This window comes from Eleginops maclovinus, chromosome 23 (assembly GCF_036324505.1).
Source record: "Eleginops maclovinus isolate JMC-PN-2008 ecotype Puerto Natales chromosome 23, JC_Emac_rtc_rv5, whole genome shotgun sequence".
NCBI lineage: Eukaryota > Metazoa > Chordata > Actinopteri > Perciformes > Eleginopidae > Eleginops > Eleginops maclovinus.
Genome location: NC_086371.1, coordinates 24,926,372 through 24,951,125, shown reverse-complemented (window position 1 = coordinate 24,951,125; position 24,754 = coordinate 24,926,372). Strand labels below are relative to the sequence as shown.

At 43.7% G+C, this 24,754-nt stretch overlaps 1 protein-coding gene across 2 annotated transcripts in view; it reads left to right on the top strand.

Moving 5' to 3' along the window:
• Window positions 1–24,754, top strand: part of LOC134860017 (storkhead-box protein 2-like) — a 49,542-nt gene that overhangs the window by 6,202 nt on the left and 18,586 nt on the right. The window contains exon 1 of one of the 2 annotated variants that reach the window (XM_063876844.1): window positions 18,066–18,324. The exons of the other annotated variant lie outside the window; for it this stretch is intronic. The gene's annotated coding sequence lies outside the window, so the exon portion shown is untranslated. Of the gene's footprint in view, window positions 1–18,065; window positions 18,325–24,754 lie in introns of those variants that run through there. 2 annotated transcript variants of the gene reach the window in all.

Sequence of the window (24,754 nt, the reverse complement as noted above, 5' to 3'; positions counted from 1 at the left end):
GAGGCTGATGCTTGGCCACTGGAAGCTTCAGCTCCCTCCACAGATTTTCTATGGGATGGAGGTCCTGAGACTGGCTAGGCCCCTCCATCACCTTAAGGGGCTTCTTCTTCAGCCACTCCTTAGTTGCTTGGCCGTATGTTTAGGGTCATTGTCATGCTGGAAGACCTATCCATGTCCCATTTTCAGTGTCTTCACTGAGGGAAGGAGGTTATCAGCAAATATTTTACGATACATGGCCCCCTCCATGCAGTGAATCGCCCTGTCCCCTTAGCAGAGAAACACCCCAAAGCACCACCCCCATGCTTGATGCTGGGGATGGTGTTCTTCGTGTCATAGTCAGCATTTCTCTTCCTCCAAACACAACACGTCGAGTTGATGCCTAAGATCTTGATTCTGGTCTCATCTGACCACATCACCTTCTTATAAGCCTTCTCTGAATCCTTCAGAGGATCACTGGCAGACTGCAGACGGCCTGTACATGTGCCTTCTTGAGCAGGGGACCCATGCGGGCGCTGCAGGATTTTAATCCATCACAGCGCAGTGTGTTACCAATAGTTTTCTTGGTGACTGTAGTCCCAGCTGCCTTCAGGTCATTAACAGGTCCCTCCTGTGTAGTTCTTGGCTGACCCCTCACCTTTCTCATGATCATTGATGCCCCAAGAGACCAGATCTTAGATGGTGGAGATCCAGATTGAGGGTGATTGATGGTCAGTTTGTGCTTCTTCCATCTTCTAAAAATCAAACCACTTGTCTCTCTCTCACCAAGCTGCTTGCTGGTGGTCTTGTCTTCTATTCCAGCCTTGTGCAGGTCTACAATCTGGTCCCTGATGTCCTTAGACATTAGTTCCACCATGATCACAAGAGCTGTCTCTGGTCTGGCCCTCGGTGGAGAGGTTGTAATCTGATTTATTGACTGTGGACAGGTGTCTTTTCTGCAGGTAAAGAGTTGACATCAGGAGTACTTTCTTAAAGTGAGAGGACTTATTTAACCACTCCGTGGGAGCCACAATCCTTGTTGGTTGCAAGGGGATCAAATACTTATTTCCTCCAATTAAACCCAAATTAATCTAAGTCTTAATCTACATTTCTGATTAACCTTTTAGTTTTCTGTCTCTCACTGTTAAAATAAACTTACCATAAAAAGGATAAACTGTTAAAGGTCCCATTCCACACCTATTTCATTGATTTTCTGTTAAACTGTGGTGTCCACTGATCGAGTTTGAACATTATTTGACTTGGAAATGCCTTGGATCGCTTATTTCATGCCATTCTAACATCTATGAAAAGCCTGGTAGAGAAGACGGCTGCTTGTCTCATGAATATTCAATATGTAAATCAGCTTTGCCCTGATTGGATAAGCGCTACAGATGAGAACCCAGCGGTCAACATCCTGTTCCGTGTCACATTTTGTGTTGAAACTATGATATTTACGTACCTTGCATGAGTAGATTATCTCAGATGTATAAATTATTTTTAAAAGCTAATCCTAATTTGCAGCAGCTGCTGTCATGGCGAATCCACAGGTCTTGGAGTAGCTAACGTCATGGTGAATCCACATGGAGCTCATGTCAACACTGTTAGTAAAAGGTTGACCATTGCTCTCATCACCTCAGCTAAATCAGAAATGCTTTGCGTTGGGCTGTTCTTGTTCTTCACCCCAACCATATCAGGATATTTCGGCAGCAGTATGTTTAGCTACGTGAAATGAAGTTATGTTAGAAGGTATAGTTGCTAGCTGCTTATTCTGACCAGATATGATAACTAGCTTCTAGCTAGTGCTATATTGACTGTTCATGCTAGCATTGACCAGATGGACTGAGTGCAACTGCAAACAGTAAATAAAAGTGTTATACTTACTGCAGGTGAAACGGTTGGCGACCGCCGTGATGGCACAGTTCCAGGTTTCAATACCAACTTTGATACAAAGCCTCTTGTATTCCCCAAAGTTCACAAGGTCATCTTCTTCAAAATGCGACGAACACAGGACTATGCTGGTACCATAGGGTTCTGGTATTCTTCCAAAAATAAACTGTAGCCATTTATCCCTCAAATCAACATTCTGGGGCCACGCATGCAGTATAGAAGTTCTGTTCTGGCATAAAAAACAGGCCCGTTGTCGTTCTGCCATTATCGCGTCTGAAAAGCGGGTCTGCTAGTCACCGGATTTCGTTCTGCCTGGTTCTGTCAAAAATTCTATGGGCGGTTACAAACCAAGTGGGCGGAGCGAATCATAATTAAGCTTTGCTACGACACACTGACGGAGACTTCAGATTGGCCCATATCTCCCGCCTATTTTCTTTCATTGGCTATTGCATACAGCAGACAAGTTCCATAGTTTTCAAACCTACCATAGTTCACAAACTCATATTGACCTATCTTATGTCAAAAACTGCAGGGAAAAACTTTCTTTGTAAGTGGGCATACTTACAAAATCGGCAGGGGATCAAATGCTTATTTCCTTCACTGTATACATGTAGTTTATAGTTTGTTTACATTAACAAGCAAGTTACATGATGATAGCTAGTCATTATTACTGTAATGCCTACTACATATAACTTAATAACATCTATTGTTCTATAACCATTATGACCCTCAGAGCACAGTGCCCCCCATATAACAAATCCCAATTCAACCCCTATACACGTCTCTGTTCTAGTGGTAAACACTGAGAAGTGTTTCAGAGATAATGCTGGATGTGGTTTGGAACATAATATGGCGTTTAATCACAGCAGTGTTTAGCTGAGTTTCTCCAGGTAGAAAACTCTCTTCAGAGGAGAGATCATGACGCTCCAAAGGGGCGTGGCCAGCAGCAGCTCCAAAGGGGCGTGGCCAGCAGCAGCTACTTCATTTAAAGCTACAGTCACAGAATCAGCACTTCAGGAACAGGGCTGAAATAGAGGGGGGTGAGGCATGCTGCAATGGGGGATCTGTTTGCTATTTTGAGCAAAACACTTCAGAGACAAGTTTTGTTTAGATATGAGACCTACAATATATTGTTCAAATATAGCATGATAGGAGACCTTTAACAACCTGTCAGGGTTGGGGAAATAAGGACCCAAGTGCAGTAAATCAAGGCAAGCAGGTAAGGGTAAAAAAACAAAAAGCGAACTTTATTCAAAAGCTGTTGGCGACAACACGAAGCAAGGGGAACACAGGACATGAAAAACACTTAGCTCCACACATGAATGGCGACAGGAACAGGCAGGTAACATGGACAAGATCAGGGAAGAAATGACGACGACCGAACAACAGACAAAAGGGAAACAGGGACTAAATATCAGGCAATCAGGCACAGGAGGGAAACGCAGACAGGAAGTGAAGCTTAACATGACAGAAGTGGGGAAAACATTTCAAAATAAAACACACAACACAAGGACATGACACAACCTCACAGGTTTTCCCCGCTGTGGGCCTAATTAAGGATTTCTAATTCTGAGACCCTGTTTTTTCAAAAATGTTTTAACAATCTATTACAGTTTGAATTGTATACTCCCACCAGCATCCTGAGCACAGATGTACTGCAGGTCTCACTTGAATGCTAACCCAAGGCTGAATGTTCTATAATGTTAGCTGGCTAGATACATTACTTCAACCAAAAACACACAAACTCAGAACAACTAGAAAAATGCAGCTATATTCATTTGATATAAGCCCACCCATTGTCAGCTCTGGTGCATTGGTTTTAAATCGGCTAAACTCCCAGTGCTAAAAACGCTGAAAAGTCTCACCTGGTGTGTAATTCCATGTAGGACCGCCACTGTTTAGACCCTAATGATTCAAATAAGGGCTGAACAAGTGTTTGTAATGGGTCCTTTATTAAGATCAAAATAAATGATATGCTGATTTGCAGATCTCTTTCCTAATTTAAGTCAATGAGAAAAAGTATTTTTGGGCCAAATTACCTCACGGACTATAACTGGAGTGTAGTACCACGGTTTGGCCACTACAATGTGCTTCAACAGCCGGCACACTTCCTGGGGGCTTGGGAAAGAGGCTGTTAAGAGATCAGTGCTGCTGTTGTTGTAGTTGAATATGTTATATATTGTTTCAAGTCCTCCCATTTAACTTATACATGTATACACTTCAGATGATGTTCCCTGCAGGTGATGTCTATGCACCAATCCGCTGAGTTGCTGTTTGTTGCAGTATGTGGTCGGTGTTACTAGTTTCAGTCAACCTAAGAGCTGCCTGTTGACTGGCTGACTCATGGACTTGGCTTATGTCCAACTAGACCTGGTGAGCACACACACATGCAACACACACACACACACACACACACACACACACACACACACACACACACACACACACACACACACACACACACACACACACACACACACACACACACACACACACACACACACACACACACACACACACACACACACACACACACACACACACACACACAGGTCTTCCAGGCTTTCCAAAACGCAAATGGACTCACTAAGGGTGTTTTCACACTTGGTCCCCTTTAAAAGAACCGAACTCAGTCCTCTTTAAGTGGACCAAAAAGTGGACCAAAAGAAAACAAACTCGGTTCTTTTTGTGTTCACATTGTGAGTTATTTCAAAGAGGACCGGGTTCTCTTTCTGGTTCAGTTCAGCTTTGATGGGGCCTCAGTCCTCTTTCTGTTCACACTAGGTCCTCTAGAGCTCTCAGACCCCCACTTGCACTACATTCTGGGTAGTTTTCACTTGGAACGATGTCTGCTGCTATGCTTGCTTTCCTGTGTTTTCTGGTTAAATTAGCGCACATACGTAAGGAAAATAGAGTTATTCAGATTACATATGAACACAAAAAGCGATTGACGACTACGACTGCCATTACCATTACCATGGCCACGACTTGCTGCTGCCATACTTCTCTACCGCTCTGAGTTTTCCCGGCTGCAGTCACGTGACCAATCTACGGCAAGCAAATACAGTGCAAAAAGGCAAAGTGAACCCGGTGCGCTTTGTGTTCACAATGCGCAGATTAGGCGAACCGTACCGCTGACTTTTTAGCGAACCGTACTGTTGGAGTGTTCACATATAGACAAAAAATGTTGAGTCATCGATCTGAGTTCGTTTAAAGGGCTGAAAGGGACCAAATGTGAAAACACCCTGAGTTGCTTCCAGTCTCGGAGATCAGCCTGTTTTCTATGAATGGGTAGCACCACTCCACAGGAATCATTTCTCTCCCCTCCCTCTGTATTCCTCTCCTCCTTGTCTCCCTCCTCTCCAACAAAAACACTGAGCAGCAGAGTGGATGCAGACGGGCGAGCAGCAGTCAGAGAGAGAGGGGAGAAGACAAAGGATAGGCAGCGCTCGCTCTGCTCCGGATTAACCCCTTCTCCTCACTGTGTTGTTTTTTGTGGATTATTCTTTTTTCCATCATCCCTTTGCTCAGTCATAGTACACTGTCTCACACACACATACATAGTTGTTTCCCCTGGTGGAACAAGTACTGGCATATGTGTGAACTGAGCCCTGGAGGAATCATCATTGATGGATCGAGTCAGAAGGGAAGAGTGTGTTTTTCCACTGGAGATTGTGTCGTGTTCTCCCCTTCTGCTTGCTGAGTCACCTGTTTCCTCTTGCTTTCTTTTGTATTAGCGTCTCATCCCTCACTCATCTCCTTTCTTCCTTCCTCCCCATCGCTGCACAGAGAGCTTCAAGCTTTTGTCCTTCAGACAGGGATCAAGGCTTGTCTTTTTACAGCTCTCCCCCCTTTGACCGACTCAGAAAGTACTGTCCTTTTATTCTCCTGTTGTTTTTGATCACGGACCCAACACGTTTGATGCCGAGCAAAGCACCTGGCTAAGCTAACTGCTAGCCACTGAAGATGTGTAGAACCCTCAGCTAGTGGCTCTGCTTGTGTGTGTGTGTGTGTGTGTGTGTGTGTGTGTGTGTGTGTGTGTGTGTGTGTGTGTGTGTGTGTGTGTGTGTGTGTGTGTGTGTGTGTGTGTCATGAATTTAGACACCCCAGCAGCAGCATTGGCGTACAGTTCACCAGTCATTCCAGCTGGCATTTGGTGTGACCAGGGAGAGGAGGCAGGGGGACGGAGGTGTGTCTATGCAGTTGGAGGTGACAGAGGAATGACCATGAAAAAAATTGGCCAACCCGGGACAGGAACTCTTTATCACAAACAAGGGTGACTGTTTGATTTTCATTAGCCCATTGACTAAAAAGGTCCAAAATGGAATTTACGTGAGGATCTGGGAACTGCAGACAATTTTTGCACAAATATTCAGAAATTTGCATAGGGAAAAAACGTTTTGGACTTGGTTCCTCAATATCTGTGTGAGGATGAAGAAGACGAGCAGCTGCACGCTCAGGCGGGCATGGCCCAGCTCGGAATTGTCTGAGCGCCGGCTTCCAGCAGCAGCCTCAGCGGAGCCTTTGAGGAGCCGGCGCTCTCGCAGTGAGAGGGATTACAGAATCCACAAACAGGGCAAGAGGAACCCGCCTCAGTATATGTGTCGGAGTCCGCCTGCTTACACACACACAGGTAGTGTACAGCCGCACAGATGCAGCGCTGCCTCACTCTGAGACGTGATTGGTCTCTCACACTGACATTGTCTTCAACATTTTGACATCATCATGATATATATAATAATTTCATATTGATACACTTATAATGCTTCTTTGTTGAATGTTTTGCACTCGTTATAATATTTGAAATGAATACATTTAAGCATATTGATGTTTTTGAGTTTCTTTTAAAATGACTATATATAACTTTTATTACATTTGAAAGAAGGCTCAGGAGTGCCACACTTCCATGTTCACAGTGAGATTCTTGGCTTACTGATGGTTGTTGCCATGGATACCAAATGGTTTCCATGGCAATGATAGTGTGACTACCACCACCACCATGTTTAACAGTTCATTACCAATTCTGAGTAACAGGAGTGCAGGGGATCTGTGGTGCTTCATCTGCTACAGTGAAAGCAGTGAAGAGGTTCCATAGTGGTGATGGTTGCTTTTGCTAAGGAGTTTTACATTCCTGTGTTGTTCATTGGCTCAGACAGGAAAGGGATGATGGATGATGTAAAGAAACTCTGCAGGGTGCAGTTAAGGAACTCAGCAAAGTGGAGTAAATAACCGCATCAGAGGACAGTGTTAAAACATGGCACAGCACAGTAGTTACACTCTGCCTAACAGTAAAAGCACTCAGCAGGGTACATAAGAGGAGAGTGCAGTAAAAACATAATACATAAAAGACTCACAAACAGCCTAAATAGCATAGCGGGGGACTTTTAATTAACTTCAAATAAAAGGAGGACAACAGGAGGACTAGTTTTGGGCCTCCTTCAGGTGGATCTTGGTCACCAGCATACTGGCGTCCTTTAACATGAACCCACGCAGGTTTTCACACTTCAGATCATCGCTGACAGCTTTTTAAGAGCCTCTGGCTACTGAGGCTGAGTGTGGTGACAGTCCACTGGGGTTTGCTGCCTCATTTTAGCGTCTGCAAGGGTCGACTATGGATCTCTTGAAGCAAATTATTAATGCTGCCCCCAAATGTTTCACTAGTCTATTAGTCAAAGTTAAAGAAAATGAGAAAGAGAACTCCATGGTATATAATGGGGGCGAAATGCTCCAACTTATTATGTTTGATTATTTTTGGCGTTAAAAATTAGTTACACATCCACAAGTTGTGTGTGTGATGATGTAAGTTATGTTCTACTGTATTGAGAGAATAAATTAACGGAATGCTCAGTGTCCTTGCCGTTGTTCTGACACACTTCAAGAATCTTTACCAGGCTTCTGCTGTTCACAGCGATGACGGGCGGACCGCTGTGTCCGTGGTGCGCTATGACTCATGCTCTTTCATGTAAAATGTGATTAATATTTCAAAGGTTCATTATTACAGTTTTAATGTATATTCCATGTGAAGCACAACGTACCATGCTGTCATAATAACGCTCTCTCTCAGCCCTTGAAACTGAACCCATTTGAGGAGAAAAAAAATACTAATAATATGCATCATCATGATATATCATAACTGTGAGAGGATTACTCGACTAATCGCCTGAACTTATGACTATTGGTCGACCAGAAAAATCTTTAGTTGAGGCCAGCCGTACAAATGATGTCATCCGCCATGTCCACAAGAGTCTGCTTTAAGGCAGATCTTACATTCTGCCTGAAGGCTCCTTCCACCTTAAGGCCTTCTGGCTCTTAGGGTTATCCACATCACAGATGAATGTTGCCGTTGGCTTGGTGTTCCACTCATTAACATTCCCCGATACACACTTCAAATGATGTTCTCTGCCAAGAGGTCAACACGATGTGTTTGCCTTTGTACTCCTTTCAAGACAAACTATCCTCATGTTGGACGACTGGGCGAATCCCCCCCACACAACCTCTATTCAGAACAACCTTTTTTTAAAATGATTTTCCAAGTGGTTGGAGTGATTTGGATGCTGTCCTGCAAGTCATAATAAGAGTTTGGGTGAGGTTGTTGAGAGTCTGACCGACTTCACTGTTAAATGACCATCCAGATATGTAGCTGTTATTGGTTGAGAGGGCTAAACCTTTGGTGCTTTTGTCAAACTGCTTTCATAAAAGGAGCAAAGTGGAGCAGCATACTTCCGGAGCTTCTTCTGGTCTCATAGTAACCTGAAGAAGGCTGGGAATAGAAGCAGCCTCTCTCAGCAGTGTGCCTCTGGAGCTGCTGGGTCTCATTCATGCTCACTCAACATCACTCTACATTCAGTTTGGCCTGCTTAGTTGCTTTTCTTGCTTGTCTTCTGTTGTTAGTCAATTTGCATAGCTTAACATAATATCAGGAAGCATGGGGGATTGCTAGCCTGGCTCTGTCTAAAGTGTCAAAGATCGAGTTAAAAACTGCTTAGGGTGTGATTAATCCTACTGTTTGGAACTTTGGAAAAATAATCCAATGTCCATGTTGTTAACTCGTTGGATGTTGTTGTTTTTTTAAATATGTGAAGGAAATTCATTTGATGAGATGTTGCACTGCAGCTTGAACAAAAGTTGTTTGTACCACTGTTTGCAGAGCCAGACTGTTATCACTGCATGTCAATGTAATGGAAAGATATTTCAAGGACACATTACCAATCTGTTTGGCCTTATGACAGTAATGCAACCACACCTCTTCACATGGAGTATCTGATAAGTGTTGCGGTCATGCACCTGTGAGTGTCCTGTGATGGTGGAGTCTGGATCTGGGCTTGTGTAGTTTTCTCTGGCCTAGTGTTTCCCTCTGATTTGGAGAAGTGTTCATGGCATTGGAGCTACAACAATTAGTAGCTCAACAGAAAAAATTAAACAAGTATTTTATTAAGCAATAATTGTTTTCATCCTTTTCTAAGTTGTCCAACAGTCTCTGGTTCAGCTTAATAAAAGGATGTTCTGTGTTTAATATGATTGTGAATTGAATATACAGTATTTGGTTTACACTTTTAGTTGGATTAATAGCTTCTAGTGAACTGTGAACTGTGGTCATTGTTTCTTTTTCTGACTTGTTTATAGACTAGAATAATATATAGTGAATGGGAAAAAAACAATTTAGTTTAAATGGTCCCTAGTATTCCATATTACAGATGTTTGCCAGTGTAGTTTGTTGTGTTGGTTATGGTGGTATTTGCTGCTGAAAAAAAGGGCTGGTGGACATTTCCTTGTCCCACCCTGAAGAGGTCTGTAATGTCCATCGTTCTTTTAGAGGATGCTTGTGCAAAGAAACCCCGAGGATGAAAATTCAGAGAACACATTTTAAAACTAAAAATGAATAGCAAAGTGGGCATGTTGTATACGATGTCTTGGATGTCGGAAGAGCCAGAACCATTCACATCACGGGGGGCAAGTACCAGGGTGTTGATGCAGATTTTGGAAGCTACTGGTAGCCAGTGAAGGGAGCAGGGGAGTGGTGTATTCAGCCTGCTGCATTCTAGATAACGGCGGTAGTTGCAGTAGTCAAGGTGGTCTGTCGTTTTCTAGAAGGGTCCAGAATGGTATTGTGAAGGAGACAGTTTACTCTTGTCTCTTTAAAAGTGTTTGGGAAGGAACCAGTTAGTAATAATGTGTTGATGGAATGTGTGAGGAAAGGAACAATCTCAGAGGAGAGGGTCCAGAGTAGGGCTGCACCAAATCAGGAAAACATGCAATATGTGATAACATTGTTAAATATTGCAATAGTGGAACAAATACTTCTGTATGTTAGGGATAATGTGCAGCGAGGCGGTCATTATGGGGAAAAGAACACCCTGATCAGGGAGCCCAACGCAAGTTGTCCTGCTTATCGCACGGCCAAATACAAGAACGAACTAACGACTCAACTCCCAATATTTATTGAAACTATTTTATTGACTCAGAAATGATCGTATTTCTTCTGTTGGGTAAAAAAAAAAAAAACGTTCCACCTCGCACCAACAGCTTTGACAACAACAACTTTACCGCAGCACTGATGGAGGTTTTCTGTAACTGTTAATGTCTGTTCACAGATTCTGATCCACTAACAAGTCCTTAAACACTGCAGAGCCCAGACCGTGTTCCTGTCAGTGTTTACTTCCTGTCTGTCTTCTTCTGCTGTTCCTGTCAGTGTTTACTTCCTGTCTGTCTTCTTCTGGTGATTTATCTGACGTCCAGCGCTTCTTCTTTGAACTTATTTTTCTTTCTCTCTCTTGATCCTCCTTAGCAACGGTCGTTACAGCCCTTGACAGCGGTCTGCCCTGCTTGATTAACAACGTGTCACATGTTCTGTATTGACCAATTAGAATCGAGTATTCAACTAAACCATGTAATAAACAGTGTTAATCTCATTCTGTTTTGGGTTCACTGCCAACATAGATCCCCAACAGTACTATGCAGAAACTGAAATCAAAATAAATGCATTACTTCCATTCTAAAAACATGATATTATTGTTTGTTATTTTGTGATCACTTTAACAAAACAAAATGATTATACCTTTCTTTAAAGGTCATCATTTTAGTCGCACAGAGAGCAGACGGTGAAAAATGTACACACGTATTTATAGTCGAATAAAGCAAGAAGAAATTCAGCCTCTGCAATCCAAGACTTCATTTTTTTGAATCCACCAAAAACCGGACATGAAGGTAGAGCAACTTTTTCTAAAACATAAATCCATGTGTGTCTCGGAGCCGCAGCGACACGGACTGATTCAGAGCGGGTCATTCTGACTTGATTCTGGGACTGTTCGGGCAGGCGGCCCGGGGGCAAGGCAGAGGATGAGAAGGGTGTCTCGGGCGGACGACCCGGGGGCAAGGCAGAGGACCAGAAGGGTGTCTCGGGCGGACGACGCGGGGGCAAGGCAGAGGATAAGAAGGGTGTCTCCGGCAGACGACCAATGGGCAAGGCAGAGGACAAGAAGGGTATCTCGGGCAGACGGCCCGGGGGCAAGGCAGAGGATGAGCCAGGGCATGGACAGGGCTTGTGTCAGGGGAACCGCAGGGGTCTGAGACAGGGGTGTAGACCACGGCGAGGGAACTCCGGACGCCGGACACAGGGGCGGAGACCGTGGCAGCAAGGGAACTCTGGGGGACGGAGACATGGGCAGAGGCCACGGCGAGGGAAGTCTGGAGGACGACGAGGACAGGCTGCAGGAGGCAGGGCCACCAAGGAGACAAGAGCACAAGTCGGTGGGACCCCCGTTGGTACTGGCGTCTGCGGGACCCCCGAAGAGGCAGGAGATGGCTCCGGCGGGAACTTGGTTGGTACTGGCATCGGCGGGACCCCCGAAGAGGCAGGGGACTGGACCCCTGGTGGTACTGGCGTCGGCACGACCCCCGAAGAGGCAGGAGATGGCTCGGGGCCCCGGGTCTGCGTCGAGACCCCGACCGACTGGACAGGAGCAGGGGCTGGCGGGATCCCAGATGGGAAAGGGACATGGATCGGCAGGACCCCCAACGGAACAGGAGCATGTGTTGGCGGGACCCCCATTGGAACGGATGACTGCGGGACACCCAAAAGAACAGGAGCGGATGTTGGCGGGACCCCCAACGGAACGGATGACTGCGGGACACCCAAAAGAACAGGAGCGGATGTTGGCGGGACCCCCAACGGAATGGGAGCAGGTGTTGGCGGGACCCCCATTGTAACAGGTGATGGCGGGACCCACAACAGAACAGGACCAGATGTTGGCGGGACCCCCAACGGAACAGCAGCAGATGTTGGGCGGGACCCTCATCAAACGTGAGCAGGTGTTGGCGGGACCCCCATCGTACCAAGTGATGGCAGGACCCCCAATGGAATAGGACCTGATGTCGACCGGGCCGCCAACAGGGCAGGTGGGGATGGAGTGGGCCGGACCGTAGCTGGAAGCATGGCGGCCAGGGCTGGGCTTGGAGTCATGGCGGCCAGGGCTGGGCTTGGAGTCATGGCGGCCAGGGCTGGGCTTGGAGTCATGGCGGCCAGGGCTGGGCTTGGAGTCATGGCGGCCAGGGCTTGGCCTGGAAACATGGCATCTAGGGCCGGAACTGCAGCCGGGAACGCGGCTGCAGAAGGCTTAGTTGCAGGAGGCTTGGCTGTAGGAGGCTTGGCTGTAGGAGGCTTGGCTGTAGGAGGCTTGGCTGTAGGAGGCTTGGCTGTAGGAGGCTTGGCTGCAGGAGGCTTGGCTGCAGGAGGCTTGGCTGCAGGAGGCTTGGCTGTAGGAGGCTTGGCTGTAGGAGGCTTGGCTGCAGGAGCACGGGCTGGTAGACTGGCCTTGCGTCCCTTTTGAGCTTGTTGAAGGCTCCGCGGGCCTCCAAAAGCCACGCGGATCCCAAAAAGGGGTCCACAAGAGGAGCTAAGTTAGGAATGGGCCGATGGCTAGCATGCCTGGATCTAGCAGGCCGGGAATCAGGTTTGGTCTCATAATCACCTATAAAGTAGGGTGACCAGATTTGAGGTGGCGAAAAAGAGGACACTTGCGATTGTTGGGGGGTGGGGGGAAGCGCCAGTCAATTTAAGTACACGCTTAATGGTCCCAACAGTGAAAACCGGACGTTTTCATGAATTTATAAAACCCCCCGGACGCTCCGGACAGGACGTAAAAAGAGGACATGTCCGGGCCAAAGAGGACGTTTGGTCACCCTACTATAAAGTATTTTACCCAATCAGGAAATTAGCCCCTTAACATGGACAAGAAAGACTGCCTCTCCTCTATACTTGAGGCATATTGACACTCATTTTTTAAGCAAATTAATTTGTATGTTACCTCGTGTAGATCAGCTGCTGGGTCCATCTTTGGTCAGTTCGTTCTGTCAGGGAGGGGGAAAAGTAGGACCCAACTGCAGCACAAGGAGGTGGAATACCAATTTCAACAAAAAGCGTGCTTTTATTATAAAAAAGCTGTTAACCTAAATACAAAGTTTAGGGAAATCCGGGACATGAAAAATACATCACTTGGTACGTGAAGGACGACAACGAAATGACTAAGAACACAAGAGAAAGCAGGACTAAATACAAAGGGACTAATCACAACACAAGCCACAGCTGGGGAGGGGAGGCAGAAACACAAGGGCAACAGGTGACAACAATGAGACAATCAGGCACAAGGAAAACCAAAAACAGGAAGTACAACTACACCACACACAACGGAGGGAAAACATTTCAAAATAAAACAGGAAACTAAAACACAAAACAAGGATGTTGACAGGGACTGGTGTTGGTGGATAAAGCTGACCACTCCGGGTTTGGTGTTGCTGAGCCGCTGTTACTTTTGTTCCTCGATCTCCGTCACCGACCGATTAGATTTTTGTGTGACAGACTTTACACATGCAGTGCATCTTGCCCAGTTGGCGCTTCCGATAACGGTAATGTTTTGTCACTGCATCAATGCAGAATCACCCACGTCCGTTCTCTATACCAAGTTGAAACTGCTTCACTTTTTGGTTGTTGGTACAATAATAATGTATGTGGAACATATCATTCCTAATAAGGTGCTACAGTGTATACAGTGTAGTTCATAAAACAAAAGGAAGCTAGCTTTTTCTGATCCTCCAACCAGATATTACTGTCTTCATCAGATGATGAAGCTTGCTCAAAAGCTGGAAATCACAAGGTAACCTATGTGATCACGTGATCAGTTATCAGTTATGTCTTACGATGACATAACTAAACATAAATGTCTTTCCTTGTCCCTTCACTGACTGCTGGTCCATTACATTTGACCTCTCCCGGGCAGGCTCAGTGGATGAGTTGTGGATGTTCACTGACACTTATCAGGGCCCAGTAAAACCCTGGGTCGGACCTATTACAGTCCTGCATTAGCCACAGTTACCAGTTGTTTGTCAGAGAGTTGTGTTTATTGATGCTCTCCGTATGTAAAGAGAGTTTCAACAAAAACACATTCCCGACCCGAGCTGTTATAACGCTCTGACACTTTACAAAACGAGTGAAATGGGCAGGATCATCATCACGTCTTTGTGGGATTCAAACACATGATGTACAAAGTATACTTTTGTCACTATGTCGATTAGAACATTCCTAGAACATTTTACATGGTGGCAACGGGGGGGCAGCAGGTCATGGCAGGGTGTCATGGGAGGGTGGATAGTACTTGGGAATTTATAATGTAAAAATGTTATGTATCGTTATATCAGGCCCTCACACAAGTGTCCTTAATGCACAAGAGGAACAAGGCCAGTGTTCAAACACAACAAAACTGTACTTACTTAAAAAGTATAAATAGCTAAACATAAATATAGTATAAACAGCAGACAACACTCATGTTGATTAGGCTACCCTAACAATCTATTTACTGTGAGTACATTGAAAAGTATTTAGTTATAATTAAGTCCACAAATGACATCAGTCATCTTAAGGCGACCTGTGCAGCAAAACTTCTAACAATATATTTCTCTTGAATAGATTTCAGGTGGTCTGGAGATTCACCTGCCTGCTGATTCCTGCCTCTGTCCCTCATATCTTCTTCGTCACTAATGTCTTCATCTCCTCCTGGCCTTCTCATGCTCCGACCCTCTCGGGGGCCTCATTTATAAACGTGGCTAAGGCTCAAAGATGGCGTACATACCTTTTTAAGCAATCTTTGCGAATTATAAAAAACAGATTTGCGGGAAAATGTGTGGTCCTCTGGATACTATGACCCATGTGTACGCACAAAAACGGGAGGAAGGAGAAACTGCAGAAGGAAGAATGGACAGAAACCTGAACATAACACCATAAATCTAACTATTACCTCTCATGTATCATGTATGAAGAGTTCAGTTGCAAAAAAGGATAAAAGCCAATCTTAAAATGATTAAACAAATGCCAGTTTGATCCCCTGGAGTGCACACAAAAAGGATTTCAAAGTTGCCATATATATTGTGTATTGCGATGTAGCCTAAAATTGACAATTTTAAATTAAGGCATTTTGTTTTCTGGAAACAAACTTTAGCACGCCAGCAACGACTTTTCCCATTGGTCAGCTGGGCAGTCCACTGCGAGTATTTGGCGCCTCACACTTTTTTTTCAAGTTTTCACTACCTTCTAATATTTCAGCATGATGGGTTTAATACAAAAGCTATGAATTGTGCATTATGGCAAGATGGCTGAAATACAAAGTGAGTGTGGGATGGAGGGTTCCTGAACACAGCCAGCTGTTGAGCTGATCTCCAGATTACAGCCGTCTCTAATGCTCTCTTCCTTTCTCTTCACGCACACCAGCCCACACATTGCGGCGACACTACATCCCCTTGTGCCCTCAATACATTCATGTCCAGTACCATGTTCCAGCAGTTTGTTGATAATGTTGAGACATGTTTATGTTGACCAATCAGATCTCGACAGATGAGAACTGCTGAGAAGAAAGCTGTTTTATCCTGTGGCTCTGTAGCATGCCAACATTAGCTGTATGCAAACATAAAGGACCAGCACAGATGTTGCTTGCCACATATTCAATCTCCAGTGCATAAGAGGAAGCCCAAAAAGCCTTATGCTTAAAAAAAACTGGGTCATATGATATGTCACTGCCAAGCGGCAACCTCCGGGGCTACGCAGTGAAGCCTGTGCAGAAGAACCGTAATCTGCAGGACCTTAATGGCCTCTTGATGGGGGCACCGGAAGAAATCCTTAATAATATTGTGAAATTAAATGTAAAACATACACTATACAGTGGGGCAAAAAAGTATTTAGTCAGCCACCAATTGTGCAAGTTCTCCCATTTAAAAAAATGAGAGAGGCCTGTAATTTTAATTTAAGTATTGAGATGAACTTTTGTTATTGACCAAATACTTATTTTCCACAATCATTTGAAAATAAATTCTTTAAAAGTCCTACAATGTGATTTCCTGGATTTTTTTTCTCATTTTGTCTCTCATAGTTGAGGTATACCTATGATAAAAATTACAGGCCTCTCTCATCTTTTTAAATGGGAGAACTTGCACAATTGGTGGCTGACTAAATACTTTTTTGCCCCACTGTATATATACAGCTCTGGAAAAAATGAAGAGACCACTCCATGTGTTAACTAAATCGTTGTCTCTACATGTATGGCAGCCATTCCAGTGTCTGTTGAATTCCAACACAGAGAAAAAATTGTCAGTAGTTTATAGAATAAAAAAAACAACCTGGTAATGGTCTCTTATTTTTTCCGGAGCTTTATATATATGTACAAACAAACATCCACAAACCAGATACAATGAAATGATAAAAAAACTAATTATAAAATAGAAAGAAGTTAAACAGTCATGAGGTGGGGATGGAGTTTAATTGGAGAAAGTTGGTTGGTTTTAAAGGCTTGTTTGAGGGATTATAGCATGTTTGACTGTGAAACATGGTTTGTGTCACGGACCAGGCGCTCAGGCTTAAGGAACCAGGCTTTTATTGACCCCAAAATACAAAAATAAATTCTATAAACCAAGAATCTTTAAAAACCTTTAAAAGTGTTCAACACAAAATAACTGAGGGGGAGTCTATTCTGTATTTAACTCGAAGATAGTGGAGGTTGTGATGGGCAGGGGGCAGTGGAGTTCTGGATGTATTGACTTTTGTAAAGTGTCTGTGTATTTTGAAATACCCAACTGGTGCTCGGGACCTAATAATACTTTTAATTTCTATCGTGCTTAAGTACTCAAGGACACAAATCAAAAACAATACAAGCTTACAACAAACCAGCACATAGCTGCAGAGTTATTACAGGGTAGTAATGTTGGGGTTTATCAAAGTCTAGGCGAATGCTAAGGGTAAAAATCCAAAGCTAAAATACAGTTTATATGGCAGCCCATGCGTGTTTGTATATATGCATACTTCTGTTTTACATTGCTATCGCTGCAATTCCCGCCGCTGCTACTGGAACGGATCATTTCTAAATAAAGCGAAAGCATACAAATATTTCTAAATCTTTATTTTGTATCAAATCATTGATTTATTAAGTAAAGTAGTCTTGTTATAAACGAGATTATGTGCAGAAATCCGATCATTATTGCAAAAGGAATTCCTAATTCAAGACCCCTTATCCCTTACATAAGCAACCGTTTCATAGTTCTGGAATGTGTGTGTGTGTGTGTGTGTGTGTGTGTGTGTGTGTGTGTGTGTGTGTGTGTGTGTGTGTGTGTGTGTGTGTGTGTGTGTGTGTGTGTGTGTGTGTGTGTGTGTGTTTGCGTGTGTGTGTGTGTCCTACATCCAGCTTTAGTGTTCTAACTGGGTCACCAGAACCCAGCTGCAGTACTGCATCACTGGCTCAGAGAGCATGTGCAGACACACACACACACACACACACACACACACACACACACACACACACACACACACACACACACACACACACACACACACACATCCTTTTCCCATTAAGGATATAGCATGTAGCATGTCTGCTCTGCTACATATAACTTTGCTAAAGTGTGTGTGTGTGTGTGTGTGTGTGTGCGCGCGTGCGCGCGCGCGCATTTGTGTGCGTGCTAGTGAGAGCAACAAAGAGCAACTGGGGATGCGTTGTCATGGAGATCCTTTTGGCAGCCCGCCCACAAGCTTGTATGTCGGTGGGCATCACATAGTGAGGTGGGGGGAGCACGGGTGGAGAGTGAGGCAGTGTGTGATTGGTCACACCCCCTTGTCTTTGTGTGGCGCAAGGGATTGTGGGAAGCCCTTGACTGAATGCCCATTTGTGTGTGTGAGTGGGAAAAGAGTGAAGGGGGCTGAGTGTGTGTGAATGCGTGCGCGCGTGAGAACAGAGGAGAACGACGCCTGTGTGTGTGTGTGTGTGAGTGAGAGGGGAGGGGGAGGAGCACAATGTGTGTGAGAGAGGAGGATGAGCTAGTTTGTGTGTGAGAGAGAAAGAGGGAAAGAGAGAGAGCTGCGCTATCATCAGAAGCTATACTAGCTCTACCTGGACTCCATTCTTCTACAAGAGTGGACCACTATCAGCCAAGGTTTGAATCTGCCAGCACACTCTCTGTCCGTCCGTCTGTCCGTCTGTCTGTCTGTCTGTCTGTTTCATTAGCTAGCTTGTTAGCAGCAGCTGCTAGTTAGCATTTGCAGCTCAGCGTCACAGCTCTTCAGAAAGGGGGAGAGAGAGACAGGCAGGCAGAGCTATAAACAGTGGGACAAAGGTACATGCAGGTATACTGTAGTAGAGAGAGATAATACAGGTTTATATAAAGTAAGAGGAATATTGGGAGAGAGGAGAAGGGAGGGAGTGCATGACAAAAGGAGGGGGTGTGGTTTAGTGCTATGGACAAAGGAGGCTGGCCGATTGTTTACTACCACTGCAGTGAGAGAGACATGGACGATCAATGTTCCGACATGATCCCTCTATTACTCTTTCTTTCTCTCTTTCTCTGCTTCACACAGCTGCTCCTCTCTTTCATCCTTTCCTCTGCATCACATTCTCTCCTAATCTCTCTCCATACAGTATCTCTCTCTCTCTGTCTACAGTGTAGTAGTAATGTAGGGAGCAGGGCTGTATGCTAACGACTGCTGCCACAAAATGGCTCTTCTTTACCTCCAATTCTGTGATTTCATTCCCATGACTGGATCAAGAATACTAATGTTGAAGCTGAAAACGAACAGTAAAACTCAACAGTTGATGCTTTCACTCCACTGGTGACATGTCTAATGACGTACTACCATCTGTCTATGTCTGAGAGCTTGCTGCCAGGCTGACTCGGGTCACTCGGTGTAGGAGCAGCCAGTAGTAGTCATGGTAAAAGTAGTAGTAGTAGTAGTAACAAGAGTAAAGCAGCAGAATTGCATAAACCCCAGCAGCTGGTAAGGATGACGTTGCTAGTAGCAGAAGTTGTGGTTGTTCATTCGGGTTTGTTTAGCCTACAACCTGAATCTTATTTCATTAACTTAAAGTGATATTTTACTCAGGCAGAAGCTGTTTGCACTCAGGTGTCTGTAGACCATTTGGGTATTTACACCAGATTGTATAAAGCATGGCAAAAAAAATGCACTACGGTGTCCATAGTCAGCAATGCTTTTACCATCATGTGAGATTCTGTGTTGGATAGATAGGTATTTATGTGAAGGTGAATGTTTAGGTATCGCTTATCATCACTTACTTCCTTACTCTTTCTGTGATTTCTTGGTATTGTTACCAGATAATCAACACAGAAATACTACCTGTCCTGTGTTGTGTAGTGGCTGTAAGGCAATAGATGTACTTAGACCCCCCCACCCAATTACTGAGTAGCAGATTCTCGGTAAGGCCAGGACTACATTGAACTGCAGAAAACCTAATCTGGGATAATACAGTGACCGAACTTGGTATGGATACCCAAGTGAAAATAGACACATCATAATAATTACGTTAACTACTACGGTCTGTGGATTCCTATTTCATGAATACTAAAAACACCCTTATTTTTTTGTATAAGTACAACCTTACAAAAAATGTATTGTATTAACATAAACATAGGTAGGAAGGGTGTGTGAGGAAACCTTTGGAGTGAGGACTCCAAACACAAGGAGGACACTGGAGAGCTGGGAGTGATGTCACACTGACTCTGAAGATTTATTGGAAGTTACAGCCGGAGAAGTAAACGGACATTTGCTGCAGCAACAAAGTGATACATCTCAAGATCTCTAGCTCATTTTGAACTTTTCCTAAGAGAATAATCAACATATGATAACATTTCAGAACTCTGTTCCCAGCATGGGGATATCCACATGAGGAGATGTCCGTACTGCTCTCTGACACTGGCAGCTCTGACACTGTTATTATCTGAAGAAGAGATTGTTTAATGAATGTTTGGGCAAGCTGAATCAACTATCAGGGTCATACGAATACACAGCTGTGGGGGCAGACTGTTGAAGAGACAGGGGAGTGAGAGGACAAGCAAACACTATGACGATTAGAACTAAACTAAAGGGCCATATAGAAATTTGTATATCAGGATGTTGATTAATCTCCCACCACAGTATGAAAAACGTAGGAGACACGTGGATGTTGAAGTATAATTGCTTTATTTACAAAAATGATATCATAAGGTATATTTCAGAGGAAGGCTGCATCACACAGGAACAGGTGTGTTATGCAAGCCCACAGAGACCCATAGTCGGAGCTATATATTGTGTTAAAAGGGAAAATACTGTGATTTTTAACTGGAAAACGTTGAATGTTTCACAACCAATGTCTCTTTGCAGCTTTTACAATATTACAATATACAGTACTAAAAACAATTGACGTTTAAAACAATTCCAAAGTGAGGAAACCATCAAACAACATGACCCACTTTAGATCTTTTGGCCATTTTAAAGTTATACGGCAAAACAGCAAAGTAACTGTTATTTTGACCAGATGTAGGTTATGTGAAAGTTTCACATTCAATCCTAGCATGTTCAGTTATAGCTTAACAGTTTCCTCTGTTTTACAGCAGCTCAGTAAAGTCCAACAGCACACTGCTGCTCAGTGACACAGAGCTCTGAGAGCCGTGATAATACGGCTCTCACTAAAACATATTTGAATCACTCTTAACGTTTACCCCTGCTAAAAGTTTCATTAGAAGTAGCATTTAACTTTGCTTAACTTGCTGCAGCAGCTAATCACAGAACAAGTTGGTCAATTATTTCATTTTTATTATACAAACAGTGAGAAAACTGCGTTGTTGTTAAGAGTTTGACTCGTGTTTCATGTAACCTACCTGTGTAAGCCACTGAAGAAGTCACAAACCACACCAAATACAGTGGGCAGCTCCTCATTTTTACTGGCTGGCTAGCTTGCTGTCATGGCCTTCAATTTAGACTATGAAAGTGTAAACGTTTACCATATGCTTTGAGTAGCCTTTAAATCAATATATTTTGGGTCAGGGTTAACCCTGTTCTTGTTGTTTCCAGGTCTTCATTGTCAATTTCAATGACATAACAACAGTGCTGCTACCATTTCGGTTTGGTATTCTCGAATTAAGGAATTATTATTATTATTATTATTATTATTATTATTATTATTATTATTATTATTATTATTATCCTAATATAGGATATATAACTGAGCAAATACCTTTATCAGAACTGTTCTATGTATAGCTTGATTCCATTTCCTGAGATAGGATTTCTGTTGCCGCCTATATTATGTTTTCAATATGTCAGTCGCTGATGCTTTTGTTGCTTTTCGCTCCATCATAACATCTGCGGCACCCGTAGTCCGTATATATAAAAAGAAAGAAAAACCAAAACACAACATGTCGGCAGTCTGGGACTGTTTCACTGTTTCACCCAGAGATCCGCAATTAGCTTATTCCAAAGTGTACAGTAACTTTGGATAATAACACGGGAATAATAACCGGAGCGCTCTCTTTTCCTCTCTCCCTGTCTCCCTCTCTCCCTGACAGCCCGTCCGTCTCATGCAGCTCGCTGATCAGTAACGAGTGATCCGACAGTAAAGAGTAAATATATGTGTGACTAGTTTAGGTAGATTCAGAGCTGGATAAAATAGATAAGTGTGATAAGTGTAATTCTAAACGTGCGTTTTGCTCTGCTCACCGGTCCCCTCACAGCGGGCAGAGCTGCAGGTGACCCGGGGAGGCTGCATACTTTCTAAACAGCGTACTGTGATGTTATAATAATGAACTTGCTCAGCCTTTGAAACTGAAACTATTTTGAGAGTAGAATAACAACAGTGGAAAAAAAATCACATTAAAACATCGGGCCAAATTGTTATTCTTAAAATCGGCATCGGACAAGAAACTTGGCATTGGTTTTAAGCCGGCTTGTTTCTACCATACAGTCTGTGGTTTTTATGCGCTTTACTTAATGGGTCCATTTGTTCGGAAAAGGAGGAGACACCACAGATACTTCAGCGTGCAGTAATCATATCCGATGAACAAAACCGTAATCCTAATAAGAAGCCGACTGCAAAGACAAACTCCCATGACTGCAAAGGTTATTTTGTTGGAGAGCCTGTAGTGGCAGAAAATGTTTGACTGTTTTGCTTGTAAAACATAAAGGTTACATTATCTCAAGGTACTATTGGATGATGTCATGCTGAAGATGATTATGAGAAATCTTCTTTAATTTTTTTTATTACTAGGGTAATTTAAATACATGTGGTGAAATAATTCGATGGGCATCATTTGTTTGCAGATACCATGCGGTTGGAGACTGAGAAGCAGATTGTCTACTAAGTTATAAAATAAAACCAAAGTAATTGACCTCCTTTAATATAGGTATTTTTTTGGCATGATACGTATCTAACTCTATCTTACACACACTGTCACTCCGAGGGGACAGGTTTCGTTTGTTAACACGGTGACAACGCTCCTCAGAGGTGACTATACACTGTCCGACACATTCAATTTACTTTCGAAAAAGAGAGTTCTACAACATTATGGCACAAGAAGTCAGGTCCACCCGGTTTCCCCTCTAATTCATCGGTGTTTGCTCTCACACTCGTAGCTCGGCTGTGTGACCGGAAGTCTTTCCCTCTGTGCAGCGCAAGTGTTCTGAGTGTGTTTAATGTGAGGTGTTCTGAAAGAGTAATGCTGACACTAAGCATTAATAAAGCAGCAGTTATGCATTTGTAAACTTGTTAGCGAGGATGTAAACCTTACAGGCTGACCACTGGCGTCTGGGTGAAGAGCATAATCTCCACAAACAAAGGGCTTATTTATTTATATTTCTTGGATGCAATCTAACTTCCTCAAACTAAACTGTGAACCATCTGATATGATCATCATCGTTCCCAAATCCTTCACCTAAACCAATCATAGCTTCTGCCCCACCATCGATAACTCCACTGGGGTCGATACATTGTAGCCAGCTGCGCAAGTTCAGCTCCATCGCACTCAAAGCCATGCTCCGATTTAAAACCATTAGCGGTCTGTGCCATTAGCACAGTCTGAGATGTAGCCTATGGCTGCAGTAGTGTAGGCTATCTACCTGTTTCAGTGGGCTGTTTCCCCTTCTCAATCATCTGCAGAAAGCATGTGGGCGTAATTTTGCTATTTAAAAGAGATGCATTGAGTCGTTTGTGTCACTTCGCTGTCTCCTGTACCGCATGCAGAGGGATTTTCTCCCGATGAAGAGAGTGCTGGCAGGGTCGGGAAATCCCTCGTTCAGGGGCTCCTGTCGGCTGCTCATCACTTCGCTAGGGGAAATGTTTCCCGATTTTAGAGCGTTGGCTGAGGTGGCGCTGGTTATCCCAGTGTCTAGTGTTGCAGCTGAGCGGGGGTTCAGCCTTCAAAATAAAATAAAAACCGCCACGAGAAGTCGTCTGTCGGAGGCAAAGGCGCAGCATTTAATGTCAATCGCCTCGGCAGCAGAATCCATTGACACTTTTGATTACACGCAGGCAAGCGCACTGTTCAAATCCATGCGGCCAAGAAGGAAAGTTTGAGCTGCTTGAGCTGTTTGTATTTTCACTATAATTGACTTCGTTCGGCTAAAATAGCCCATCGTTCTAAGGCACAGCCGCTATGTTTTCACAGCTGAAAAAGTTCTGATCGTCAGAAAAGAAATGCATAATAAATAATTATTATTAAAACACGCTTGTTCTGTGAATTATTTTTTTTATGACAATAAGTCAATAAAAAACAATTGAGGCTATTAAATATAAGCATTATGGCTTAGGCCTAATATAACCATTTAAAAGTTAAAATACAATGACAGATAATAATGGACAATGACGGATTTTTTACGACCCTGCCCGTCAAAATGACGGACAATGAAAAAGTCTAGCGCAACCTCTGCTCCACTGTCTCCCTCCCAACAACTCCACAACCTTGGAGTCTTCTTTGACAGCAACCTCACCTTTGGAACCACATCAGCCAGATCACAAGAACCGCCTTTTCCAAGCCTAAAAACAAAGCTCGTATCGGCCCATTGCTCTCCCTCTCTGCCGCCCAAACCTTCATCCATGTCTTCATCACATCCAGAATCCAGTAGGGCTGCACCATATCAGGAAAACCCCGGCTATGCGGTAATACTGCTGAATATTGCGATGACAATATCAGTTCTAATATTTAAACAACTATTTAAAATACATTGTTAATGTCTTTCTGCTTTGGATTCACTGCCAACACAACCCCAGACAGAATGCAGAAACTGGAGACATTAATTCCAATCCAACAATTCAATCAATGTTTTTGTAATAAAGTTTTTATCATTTTATAAATCAATTTGACAAAACATCTTAATTCTCCCCTTTAGAACATTTCCTGGCAACCTGTTCTAGAGAATCACAGAACTGCCTGCACCCATGAATTTATATTGTAATATAAGTGTTTTCTTCTTAACAGCATTATTTAAGTTGCATACTAACAAGGAGAGATATAGCGTGACTTAATGGGGGGGGGGTCGACATCTAGAGCAATAAGGCTTCATGTGATTGGTCAGATATCTTAACATGCAGAGCGTGAATGC